This window comes from Hylaeus anthracinus, unplaced genomic scaffold (assembly GCF_026225885.1).
Source record: "Hylaeus anthracinus isolate JK02 unplaced genomic scaffold, UHH_iyHylAnth1.0_haploid 11989, whole genome shotgun sequence".
NCBI lineage: Eukaryota > Metazoa > Arthropoda > Insecta > Hymenoptera > Colletidae > Hylaeus > Hylaeus anthracinus.
In genome coordinates, this window is record NW_026534337.1 from 15,356,105 (window position 1) to 15,369,569 (window position 13,465).

At 49.7% G+C, this 13,465-nt stretch overlaps 1 protein-coding gene across 2 annotated transcripts in view; it reads left to right on the top strand.

Annotated features, from left to right (window-relative positions):
• The first annotated feature begins 261 nt into the window (after positions 1 to 261).
• The window catches only part of LOC128887520 (LIM domain only protein 3-like), a 50,447-nt gene continuing 37,243 nt past the window's right edge, over positions 262 to 13,465 (top strand). The window contains exon 1 of one of the 2 annotated variants that reach the window (XM_054143515.1): positions 262 to 946. The gene's annotated coding sequence lies outside the window, so the exon portion shown is untranslated. The remainder of the gene's footprint in view (positions 947 to 13,465) is intronic. The other variant, XM_054143513.1, reaches the window with a different exon arrangement.

Consider the following 13,465-nt stretch of genomic DNA (forward strand, 5'->3'; position numbering starts at 1 on the left):
TGTAGCACCGTCTAGTTGTAGAGGTCCTGGTTCCTCCGCGTAGCAACAGCTTTGGCATGAATCGCGATCGACGGAACTCGGCAGGCACCTGGTAGCCCAAGACCTCGGTCGCAAGCCCGATTGATAAAGATGACTGGCGCACAAAACGCGGCTGTACGTGTATGCACTGGTGGCGGAGAATGTACACGCGACACGCGCCCAAGAGTCAACCGGGCATGCGCACGGCCACGCGTGACGTGCCGAGTGACGTCGCAGTATGGAGCGAGGAGCGGTGGCCGAACGACGAGAAGCGAGGAGACGTCGCGACGCGTCGGGCGAGTGCGTCGTGCAAAGTCTAGCCGAGACCGAGAGTGCGCCGAGTGGTTGGCGGTCCCGCGTCGCGTACCCTCGCGTACCGTCGCGATTTCTCTCCATTCCGAAGTGAGCTGCCGTTGCGGACTAACCGGCGGTGAGTCCTCCGGTCTCGTTGCCTCCTCGTCGGTGCTGAATCCCCGCAGGTGATACCGCGCACCGCCGATAACGCGCAACGGTGCCATCGATACGCGATACATCAACCACCGGTGTATACAGGACGCGTACTCGCTAATGAATTGAATCGAATTATTTTGCTCCCGCGGCATCAGACCGCACGCGACTCCCGCGGCACGCGTACATTCGATCGATCGATATCGCGCGACAAGTGACTTGGAGTGCTGGATATCGAGAACCTCTCTCCTTTTCTTCTTTTCTTCCTGGCTCGTGCTTTCCTCGCAATCTTCTTTCTCCCTTCTTATCGCTCGGTCTCTCCTTCGAGAGAGGCTTCTTTCGATTTATCGAGTGTGTTTGATGAGTGTCGTCGGAAGATACTTGTATCCATCCCGTCAAAGGATCGAGGGAACTACCTATTCACCGCCGTTACCAGAAGAGTTTTAAGGATTTCCAGAGACAGTCTGCGGTTCTTCTATCGGTGAGTAAATTTTGTTCAAGTGTATCCCGTCCCGCGATTCAGTGCGCTTAAACGATTCTTCCCGCGAGTCGAACGGGTTGAACCGATTTACGAAACCGGTTGGTATCGTGAGATCTTACTCGCGCGCCAAGTCCGTGCTCTCCGGCACGTTTCAATTAACGATGAAACGCGCGCGACTCGTTCGCAGGAACCGCGCAATCTACGAAAACAACCTTAACGCTGCATGCAAACGATGCCGCTGGTCGACGCGTTGTTTACGTCTCGCAGGTAACGCGATGCAAACCGAGCGCGGGATGATCTTGTTTCCAAAACGTCGAATCAATTATCGGTTTATCGTTTTCGCGACCGAGTCGCGACCGAGTCTCGAGCGTGCTTACTTTTCGACTCTTCTCTGTCGCGCTCTTATTTTCCCTTTCTCGGCTTGGTTCGTTCTTTCTTCGCGAGCGGACACGTCGTTAACTCGAAGCAGAACGGATCGGCGGAACCGCGGATTTTCGACTAGGCGTTTCGCGATACACGTAAATCGGTTAGAGAGTTCCGGTTGTAAACGACACGTTCGCCGTATTACACAATAGAACATCACCGTCGTCCTTTTGAATCCGGCCTCGGTATAAATCGAGCATTATCGGACAATCCGTGGCATTCAGCGTTCGAATGAAATACACGCCGCGGTGTACATTTACGTTTCAATGGCCGAATGAAATTTCCGTGCTGCGTCTAGCTGGCAAGAAGGCGTTGTTTGCGAGAGAACCGCGCGGCGGGCCTCGCAACACTCGCCACCCACCCGCCGAGGCATTAATTGGGTGGAGCTTTAATTGTCTTAGCACGACCGACTGCCGCGCCGATTCCGTCCAAGTTGGAACGAGAACGTTGCCGAGTAAGTTGCGTTAACGGTCGCCGATCGACGACCAATTTTTTCGACGTTGTGCGTATTCTTTTTATAATTAGAATTTCCTCTCGATATCGGAGTCTCGATCGAGCACAGCAAAAGGGAAACGGTAGTTGAGTGGACGTTTACTTTTTATTCGTTACTTGAAATTGTACGTAGATACGTAGGAATGTTGCTCGTCTCCATTTGCGATCTACTCCGGTTATTATTCCAAGAGTTTGATCTCGACGCGATAGGAAAGGCTACGTAGCCGAAAGTGGACGTCAACCGCCTCCTCTTGGGGGATCGTTTCGATTGCGAGTGCTTCTTCTTCTCGGAGGAGATCCCTCCCGTTCCATCGTTTTCCCTCTCTTCTTTCAACTTTTCCATACCCATAACGTTTTCCGTGAGCCCCTCGAAACGCGGAGACGGCCAACCCCTAAATGAAATCCTGGAATTAAAGCCGTATATTAACCTCGCGGCGTCCCCTAAATTAAAAAACAACATTTTTACGATGGCAGGGGTGGGAAAGATGGCACATCACGGGGTCGCCGAAGAACGGAAATCGGTTCGCGGCCCCGCGAATATTCTCTCTTCCAACGTTCCCCGATCCTATCGTGACCTAACGTAGTCGGTTGTTCCACATAGTTGCCCTATCCTTCGCGCCGACAAGGTTACCGAACTCTTCGACCGCTATTCTATCGTCCGTAAATTGCGTTTTTAAATTCGTCGGGCGTCGAGGCACGTGGCGTGCCGGGACGAGCTTCCGTAACCTGCGTGCGCGTCCGCAGAGTTTGGAAACGCGGCCTCGGGACATTGGAAGTTCACCTTGGGTCTTTGCTCCGCGAACGTATAATTATTGGAGCCGAGCGATCGACCGGATCGTTTCGCGAAGTACCTTTGGCCTTGAGTTCGTTAAAAAAAAAAAAAAAATAGGGGGGAGGAAAAAGGATGTATTTCTTTCAAAAGAAATTGAACGTTAACGGAGACTAAGACGGGGTGGGATGCCGAGGGAGAGGGCAGAAGAAGAGCGTACAGCGTCGAGATTACCATGGAAATCCAGATCGGTCGCTTTGCATACTTTGGAAATACGTCCACGGAATCGGGTAAGGGTGTATAATGGAAGTTGAAATTGGTTGAGCCTGTCCCGTCTGGCCGAGCTATACCCGTATACGAGGTATCGAGGGAAACGCATTCCTTGCCGAAATTGCTTCGCACTCGATTCAACGGAAAACACACGCGAGGTTTCCAGTTCGAGGTTACGTTTTCGCGCGTCAAAAAATATACGCGACCGGGACGTAGACAGACAATCCCTCTACCGACTAACACACGCACAAGCTCGTACGTGCATACACACATACTCATACACCGTACGATGACACGCGTGCAGGAACCCCCCCCGTGCGCGCGCGCGCGAACCTACCCTTCTTCTCGGTTTCTCGGCGTAACTTCCTCTGTCTCGCACTCGTAAAGCGTTGATTAAAACCCACCCGGCAATGCGGAGAGACAGAGATCGTGGGAGGGAGAAACAGGGGGTTACGAAGGAGCGAAAGGGAAAGCTAGACGTCGAGTTCGGGGGTAGAGGAAGTTTGGGTGGTCTGGCGTGTGTACGCGTAAGTGGATGCGTGGAGACGTTGTGTGGGTGCGTGTATACGGTTGTACAAGGGGCTGCGCGTGTGCTCGAACGCAGGCGCATGAACGCGAATCGAGCCTCCGTGTACGCGTGTACGTGTGTATGCGTGTACGTGTGTACGCGTGTACGTGTGTCTGCGTGCGCGCGTGTGCGGGTCCGACGATGGTGAGCAGAAACGAGAGAAGAGGGAAAACTAGGAGACCAGGAGGCGAAGAAGGAGAAGAGGCACGGGGCGAAGGTGGTGGGTATATACGCGGAAGAGGGTGAGAGAGGTTCGTCGAGGGTAGGCAGGGGTGGTCCAAGGCGTTGCTTGCTTAATTACTAAAAGCTAATCAATTCCGGAGGAAGTAAAGTTTAAATTGCAAACTAAAGTATAGCTAGCTCCCGGACGTAACGCTGCAAAGCGATATTACCGCTCGCTGCATTCTGCAATTAGCCCGTGGTAAATCATTGAAAACAAATTATGGGCGGAAACCGTGGACGGTTAAGCTCCCGCGCGACTCCTCTATCTAGAAAAATATTCGCCTCCGGTGTACCGGGATTGGAATTCTGCCCGGCAATACGGCCTCGAGTTCTTTCGCTCGCGTTAATAAGCCCAATTAATCTCGCTCGGCCGCGATTTTTCATGGTTCTTTTTGCCCCGGCCGACGTGGCGCGGCACGGCGCAGCAGAGCCACAACCCGCACTGCATCGCGTCGCCTCGCGTCGCCCAGACTACGTCGAATCGCGGCTCGATTAAACAAAAATTCTGCTCGACGATCGCTCGTGCGTTAACGATCCCAACGATTTCTTGCGAAAGCTATATTTCCTTCTCCTTCTTATAGGCCTCGACAGAGGAATGCCCAAAAATTTAATAAAAATTAACCCTAGCACGCTACTTCTGTCCTTAATTACCGATCGCCCTCCGAATCGGTAGTGAAAACGTGCGACGGGGGTGGGCTCAAACAGGATAGGAGAGAAAGTGTCGGCGTGTCGTATAGGAAGCGAACGAGAAGGAGAACGAAACGAGGTATACAGTACTGAAAACAAGCAATAAAATCAATGTCGTTTCCGGCGATTCAATTCGCAAGACACATCGCACAATTTCACATACAATTTTACGGCAGAATGGCCACGACTCCTATTTACTTCACGGCCGGTTCCTATACCCTCCCTCTATAACCGTTTACCCTCGTGCCCTCTCCCCGCTCTTTTTCGCTCCTTGGAACGCTCATTTTCTTTATCTTAAATCCTTGGGCAAGGGTGGCCGCGCCGAGCGAGATCGACCGCGACGGGTCGAGATTCCTTGAAGCAAATCGGGCCCTATTAATAGCGCAAGAACGAACTTGAACGAAAAGAAACACCGTATCGATCGTGCGCAATCGATTTCGATGTTACGATATGCTAATCGAACCTCCCTGCGCCGCCACGGCTTCACGATCACAGCTTGGGTAAACTAATTATTCGATGGTATGTTTTACTTATTTCGATAAATATTTTTTAAATAGACGACGTAAAGACAGATTGCATTGCAGTAGCAAGAGAAAATGTAACTTGTAATAGGTTGAAACCAGTTGAAACGGTTGATACCATATGGCCGTCGCTGCTCGCAAACGTCGGAATCAGTAGAAACGGCCAGCAATGGACAGACGCGTCAGACAAGTCCTCGGCGCGCGTACCTTAAGATATCTTAAATTCGATACTCTCGCGACCAAATCTTGGTACGAAAAAATGATATTCAACATATTCATTCCTATCAGTATAATGTACAAATTTTCGTTTATGTCCAACTAAAATTTTCGATCGACTCGTTAACGAAATAGATAAACCGATAAAGCGAGCGTGCAGCTGCGCGTAAATTATCGCCGCCTCTCCTATGCCCCGCGTTCCCGGCTTTAATTTCCTATTATTCAATCGATCGAATCATGACGGATCGATGATCCGTCGATCATCGCGACATTTGTCAGTCGCATATTACTTACCCTCGAATCGCGCGCAATACCCGATTACAAGCTCGATCGCAGATGCTGTTTGCAATTAATCCCGAATCAGCCGCGGGCGTACGAGCGCGTGTAATAAGTTTGAAAGTAAATTCCTATAATTAATTGCATAACGAGGTCGGCGTTGCAACAAGCGATACACCAAGCGAACTGGATCCACGCGCTTAACGAGCGAACAAGCCCAGCGAGGAGATACGGAGCGGGCATCGATGTAAGGAAATATTTAAACGCGACATAATGAGCGGTCTAATTAGAGCTCGAGTCGCGATAATGGCGCGACGCGGATGTGTTTAGCTTCGTTCCTAATGGACCTACTAATGACTCCGTAATACGTGTTTATAACCTTTCTTCTTCTACCCTTAATCTGCGGCCACGATATCCCTCTTTCGAACTTAGAAAGCCACTTCCACGATGGATATCGCTGTCGTGCAACGTCTATCGACTGTCGTTGGTTCCTTTTCCCTCTCGCGACTCTTTCTCAGCCAGGAATAAACCCAAACCCTCCTGAAATCACGCGCTGGCGGTTCATTTATCAATAAAAGTATCGGGTCCGTTGCCTGGAAACGACGTTTTCGCTAACGAAACAAAGGAACCTGGCCGTAGTTATCAGTCGGATATCGGCTTCTCGATTAATTATGCAACGTAACGCGCACGCCCGTTCTCCATTATCGCGCGCGTATCCGCTGTCTCGCGAACGGATGGATTTCAAGGTTATTAATTCTCTTCCGGCGCCGCGTCGTTGGGGCCGGACACATTACTTTTCGATCGATCGATCGAACTTCCGACTTTACTTTTTCACAAAAATTTTCCCCTCCTTCTCGTGCGAGGAACGTCGCGTTCGTAGCGAGCCGATCGATCGTATCCCGGAGCAATCGAAATTTTAGCGTTAAGGGACCGTTCGTAAATTACAGTGATATTTTTCAAGATCGGAAACACCGTTTCGCGAGAAAACGTAAGAAAATCGTAACCGCCTGCTGCAACTCTTAAAAGTCTTCGGTCATTTATGAATCGATCCCAAGGGTGCTTGCATACCGGCAAGTCAACCGTTGAAGCGTCCATGATTTCTCACGAGAGCCAATAAGAAACAATGGAACGCCGCACTAACGGATGAGTCGAATTGTCGGTATGCGAGGGCTCGAAAAGTCCGCTTTGGAGGAAAGGTGGTATCGACGCCGAACTCGACTCGACAATTGGGTTGGGTTACCGATATGCGAGCACCCTAAACATGTTACGTTACGCCATGCGACCGATCGTCTTGAGCTCTTGGTAATTAATGCCCCGAGCCGTTCTCGTTTCCTGGACACTGCGATGTCTCGAATTTCTGTATAGACTCGCCAACGTACAGCGAGGCTTCGACGATTATACCGGTGTCGCGATACGAGCGTTGACCGCAATAATATCGCATTACCAAGATTAACGTGATCTCCAATAATAGATCGGACAGTGAGCAACCATGCTGGATTAGCCAACAACAGAGACAGCGGAGGAGAGAGAGCGAGCGAGAGAATTAACGTGAGAAGGGGCGGAAGGGTGAGACGAACCCTGTACGCTTACCCTAGGTATTATTCTCATTATTCGATGCCCACTAATAATCAGAATGTCGTTCCTCTGGCCTTTGAGTGCATTCGATTCGATTCTCCCTTTGAATGCCGCCGGATGAATATCGATGCTTACCGTGATCGTCTCTCGATCTACCGTCTCGGGTGTACAAAACAACCCAGAACGCGCGAGCAACGAAAGAAGCGGAGTATTCGCTTCGAATGGATCGCAGATTCAAATTGTCTTCCGCTCCTTGGACGAGATTCGATTTTTAATCGGTGAGCAGTCGCCGGAAAATAGCCACTTCGTCCCAGCGCGTCGCCTCTGCGGGAGGCTAGATCACCTGTCTTTTCCGCCGCCGAACAATTGTCTCTTCGTTCGTTTATCGATCCAACGCGACGCGATGGAAACAACGAAGCCACCTTGGTTCGAAAATTGCGCTCCTTCCAACGTTTGCGTGGACCGTTTTTACTTTCCCGTCCCGTGTCTTCGTCGAATAATCTAGTTCAGGTATTTGGCTCTCCATCGCAAAGGCCTCTTCCGGAGAACTCTACAGGTGGCACGAGAAATATTTTTAACAACACAATAATACTATCATCGATGCCTCGTCCGTATCGATACATCGTAGATGTTTTATGACGTTAAGACGCTACGGTTCCACGAGGTTAAATGCACGTAAATTGATCGCATTCTTGTCCCATTTGTTAGATTAGAATCAAATACAATTTCGCGAGTTACGAGACCTTGATGGATTGGCAGAGGGATGTGGCGGCGTATCCATTTTGCGGCATAAATACGGCCAACCTTGCACGCAGAGTAATCTTCGCGGCGCGTTAGTTACGGAGTTCGATGAGAAAGTTTAACGCGTTCGCCACGGCACGCCATACCGGAGCGATTCTTTAATGCATTTTGCTTGCCCGGCTCTCTCGCCGATGCGAAGTATCGAAATTTACGGAGCTACGCATTCGGCAACGATAAGGATGTATTTAATGCAGGCGTTTATTGGCTCGCGTAATTGGACGATTAATAAGATTATGACATGGCGTTGACGCCGCAGTGAGACGCTATAATGGGTTGACTAGACGATAGGAAATGAAATTTAGTCGATCCTTTTGTAATAAGTGTTTTCTTACGCGTATCGTTTCCTAGCAATTAGGAACACTTTTCCATTTACAGAAGTTTGATTCGATCCGTTTCCGCGATTGGCGTCGACTTCTTTTTCGCGTTTCCATTTCATCGCATCGGTAGCCATTTTCGTTACCGTGCAATACCGAGGGCTTCCACGAGAGGAATAATTATTTCTGCGTAAATGACGATAATCGAGCTATTATTACATTTACGGCATTACAGTGGCGCGATATTACAATGCTATGTTATTAGAGTATTGGAGGATGAATATTAATCGAGCACGTACGAGTGGTGCTCGTAATTAAAGTAGACGCGTCATCGGACGGAAAATTAAATTAAACGGCGAGATAACCGACTAATTACGCAATGTCATTTCGACGAACAAAGCGAGATTTCTTTCCCGCGAATTCTCTGTACCGTTCGATGATACTTCCGTCGACGTTTATCGAAATTTCGTACGCTGAAATCTACTTGGACCTTTGAAGCCGAACTTTCCGTTAATTAATTTTTGAATGCTTTTATAGCAACGGTAGCTAGCAAGTCGACGCTTCATTTGCTGCGAAGTGAAACGCCGTGGGCAAACATTTTATCAATTAACAAGAAGTACATCGTTATAATCGGTGTGTACAAACATTGGTAGAATTACCGGAAACACAACGAATATTTCGGACAAAATTTATAAATGGAAACGACCGTTTTACAAATATTGGCGTTTCTCGAGTGACACGTAGGAAATAAAAGACATTTAGTAAAAAGATGTTTTATGTGCGGACGATTTCCATTGGCCATCCCCAATTGCCGATGGCGAGCATCCGGTCGTTTTCTCTCTCTTGTTCGCCCGGCAACCCAATGCCTAGAAAACACGGTTTTTACCAATTACCCGGTCATAAATTTCGCGCGGACCAACGGCCAATTATCTCGGAATTAGCGTCGTGGCCGACGTCCGTCCTCGCAAACGATCGCGCGTCTCTGTGTAAGCGGCGCATTCGCGTCGCTAATTAGAAGAAAACCGAGTAATTACACCGGGCGACCCTTTTCCGAAAATTCGCCGCGAATAACGCGACACGGAGACCGAAGCGTTCCGCTGGCCGTGTCGCCACCGAGTGAACAAAATTATCGCGAACCGCTACGAACCACATTTAATTAATCGTACGGGAAATCGGCTGGTTTTTATAGTCGTTAATAACAGGCTTGCATTTAAATGCGACTCGAATCGTTTAATGGAATTCTAAGCAGAGCCACTAATGACGTAGAAAAAAAAAAAAAATAACGTAGTTTGTAAAATTGACTGCAAACATTGAACGTGAAAATCTTACACGCCAAATAAAAAATGGCCAGTAATGGCGTTGTAGAATCGTGCTAAACTATTTATTACAGCCGCCGTCCGATACAGCGTTACACTCGGTCGAACCACCCTGCGGATTGCTCGCAGGGTGAGCCGCATCGTGCCGTCGACTCTCGAAACCAATTTTCGGGATTTCATTTGGAAAACATAACGTACTTCGCGCGCTGTTTATGTGTTCCATTAGGAACCTGTCAGCCGGTGATCCCGCGCTGCATTCCCATACCACACGAAGGAACACCATGCGATGCTGCAGTCGATACACCAATCGCAACGTTTCGTGCCACCTTCTGGGACCGCGGCTTATCGGATATGTGCCATCGAACCATCGAAAATCCGTTTGATTTCGAACCAGAAGATACTTTTCCGAGCGATCGTCTCGTCGAGGTAATTTTCTCGATTCGAGCAACGCCATCATTCTGTTGCTATTAACCGCAGTGGTGATTTTCTCGGTTCTTAAAAAGTCTAAAGTCGATTCGATCGAATTAGCGGAACAGTTGTAACGAAACTAATCGACGAAGTAGATGAAAATTGTCGCTGAAAAGTCACCGTTTGAGTTCGGTATCCTTAATTTTCGGTGGTTCGCGTTCGATTAACGGTCAGATTTGTTCCCTGTCCAATCGAACGATGCTTCTCGATTAAATTTGCTTTAAATTGCTCGATAGCGATGGTTGTTTTTCTTCCATCTCCCTTCTCCGCGTTAGCTCGGGTTCGGTGTACGGAAAAATGCGTTTCTGCGATCTCTCATAGTCATTTGTAGCGTGTTTTTCGCGTTCGGTGCTCGAACTTGTATGACAAACATTCCCAGACACGTGACAACGCAGAACGCTCCCCTTTCTCTGTCTTTCCATGTTGGCGCGCGGTAATCGGTTAAATCTATTTACCGTTGCAACGCACACCGATCTCTGACAAATCGATGAAATCCATTCAGTTCCCAGCCGTGGTGTGCGACCGTTCGAATTATTTAGCGTTGGAGGAAAATTAGCGTTCGCGTCGCCGGGATGCTTAAAACGATCCTCCATCGGTCGACGCGTGCTTTTTTGCTTTCTGATAAGAATCGTCGCGCACATGGCCTGTTGAAAATTGACAACATTTCAATCCCATAACGCCCCGAAAGTTAATTCCTTTCGGTATTAATACAGAAAGTGCATCTCCGGTAATGGGATTGCGCTGCACGAGAGGGATGATACAAGGGGTCGATTACAAAGCTCGTTCGTAATAACATATTGTTCGCTCAGCCGTGTATGTACCGCAGTTGTGGGGCAGGGGGAGGGGAGGGGGCAGGCTTGACGCGAAGTACATACATGGATACATGGCAAATAATGTAACATAAATAGACGGTTCCGCGAATACGATAATTAATTCGTTAGCGGCGGTGTAATCGGTAACTGCCGCGCACCACGAGCGCCGATCGTTCTTCGATAAAAGTGCGGTCGGTTCGGGGAACCGTGAATCGAGGGAACCGAGACAACCGCACTGGACTGGACACGTGAAAGATGAAAGTCGCAAGTCAGCCGCCTAATTCGTTGGAAGCGTTTCGAGTTCTCAAGCGTGCACGTTGAAACGAGTAGAGCCCCCGACGCGAGCGACGCGATAGAAAAAGTATTAACGAAAGATCAACCGTAGAGTTTGTCGGGGCGAATGGGTGGTTCGCATTTCTTCTCCTTCGTTCTCTATTTTTTTGCGATATCGGAGGAACGATCCATCGGCGTGTCGGCGGCGTCGGCGTCTGCGATCCCCGTTCCTTCCGCGAAAACGAGACTCGGCCGTTCGTTCGGAAAGACCGAGATAATTACTTTCGGTTTTCGGGCATACGCTTCAGCGAGCGCAAACGAAACAGGCGTATCTTGCGGTCGTGAATTTAATTAAATATTTTCGTGGCCGAATGTCCGTTCGCCATGATCGTCTTGCCTCCTTTTTTTCACAGACGCGAGGCAATTTACTTTTTTAATGTCTGCGATGAATTAAACGCTCCCCAGTTTCCCCCGATCCCCTTTGCCTGCCAGTATTACCAACCCCCGTCTCGCACACTGCCGCTTCCTGCCTCGTCTTCCCTTCTGTCTCCCTTTCGACCTTCGTGTCTATCTCGATATTCCTTTATCGTCCGCGCCGCTTTGCCTCTTGAACGCGATCGTTTTCTCTGCGTCTCTTTGTACGCGTCGCCATTTGTATACTCGTCAAATTGTTTAGCGAGCTTCGAGCTCGGAGTAGATACGATATCCTATCTACGATATCGTAAATTGATTTCGAGAACGCTCACGCGTTCAACCTGCAAAAGCACGCGACACCACGGCGATGCGGAGGCTGGTTTCGTACATTCAATTTAATTCGCCACGGTTTCGCCCTTTTTTTCCAGCCCCATAACGTGGAATTGAATTTGACGACATCGGACACGGACGACGCCGCAATACAGTGGCTGGTTATACGATACGGTTAGCCAGTTCGCCACCGTGTAGAGAAGCCGGCCAATTACATTACTTAGACTAACGTTATTGATGTCGCGGAGGAGAGAGGGTTGTTTTCACCTAGCGTCCCGTCCACGTCGGCCTCACCGCGACGTTTCGTTCCTGCGGTGACCGCAGGAGATCTCGTTTCCGGTGTACGCACGCTCATACCGACGCCTCCCACCCCCCCTCTCGCGACGCCATAAACCGTCGATTCTCCTGTAATCCTTGACGCTTCTTTTTGCAATCGATTCCCGTTCGGTGGAAAAGTTGATTGAATCTCGCGACGGGTTTCAAACGCGGCGATATTTAAATTTATAAAATATTAATTACCAAGAAGGAGGTCCTTCCAAAGAACAAGACGCCTAACCTTCGAGTGCTTTAACACCTGCACGCGTCCACGCGCGGACAATATTTTCGAATCGAGCCCCTTAGCAGCGGAGAAGGAGTAAATTTTTCGTCGTCCCGCCGGGAAATGGGGTTTCCGAAAGAGAAGTAGGAGCTGAATTCGAAGCAGAAATAGGGGTAGGAGGACGAGGATGGCGACACGCGTGTTTCCTTTTCCTTTCCTCGGAATCTAATTTCGTCGAATGTCATCCTCGAGACTCGCGAGAGTGCAGCGATCTGCATTCGAGGTTGAATCGCCCGATAGCAATTTCCAGGTGAGGGGCAGGGAACCTGTCGCGCGTGTCCGAGAGAGAGAGAGATGGAGGAAGAGAGAAAGAGCAAGGAAAAAAGGGAGAGGAAAAGAAAGAGCGAGAGAGAGAGAGAGGTAGGTAGGGAGGGAACGAGCAATCGTAGGGACGAAGGAAGACAGGAGGAGAGGGATTGAATCCTGCGGGAGGATACGCTGTCCGTTACCGGGGAAGTATCGAGACCTGTATCATGCCGGCTATAATACATTTTTTATCTGATCGAGGGGATCTTCTTTATGGAGGTTGCGCCGCGCACGCTTCTCCGCCCGTCTGTATCGGCGCGTACGTACACGCGCGCTTCACCGTTTACCCAGTTGCCCCCTTCCCCTTCCCTGAATACATACTTGGTGTATTCGTATCTTGTATCCGCGTCTCTGCCTTGCACGTATACGCACGACACACGCGTATTCGCGCCCTCGTCTCGTCTCGCGATAATGGATGTGCAGCGATTGCGGTACCACCGTTCGGTGCATTTGGCGAACGCAGAGGCGGATTATGATCTCGCAGACCCGTGGTCCACAGGTAGCGCGAGGTCCCTCCGTGCAATATTTTCAAGAGGGGAGAAGATTCTCATTTTCAGAGTATACCGGGTGTACGAATGTCCAAAAGTGTCGAAGAACGTACGATCTGTACGTGGAATAAAACAGTATCGATAGTGATCGATCTCGGGACGACCGGTCCCGTAGCAGAAGAGGGAGGCTGCGGATGTTAAGATCAAGACAGAGGCAGAGGCTGTGGCACGGACACGAGCAAACGCAGAAGGGAAGACCGAGAGACGCGGAGCCAGAGACGGATGGCGAACGGTGGGGTGGCAAGGAGAGCTCCCTATCATGTGGGGAAGAGGGAGGGCGGTATAGGGGATTGAAAAGCAATTTCCCCGCGAGGGACGCG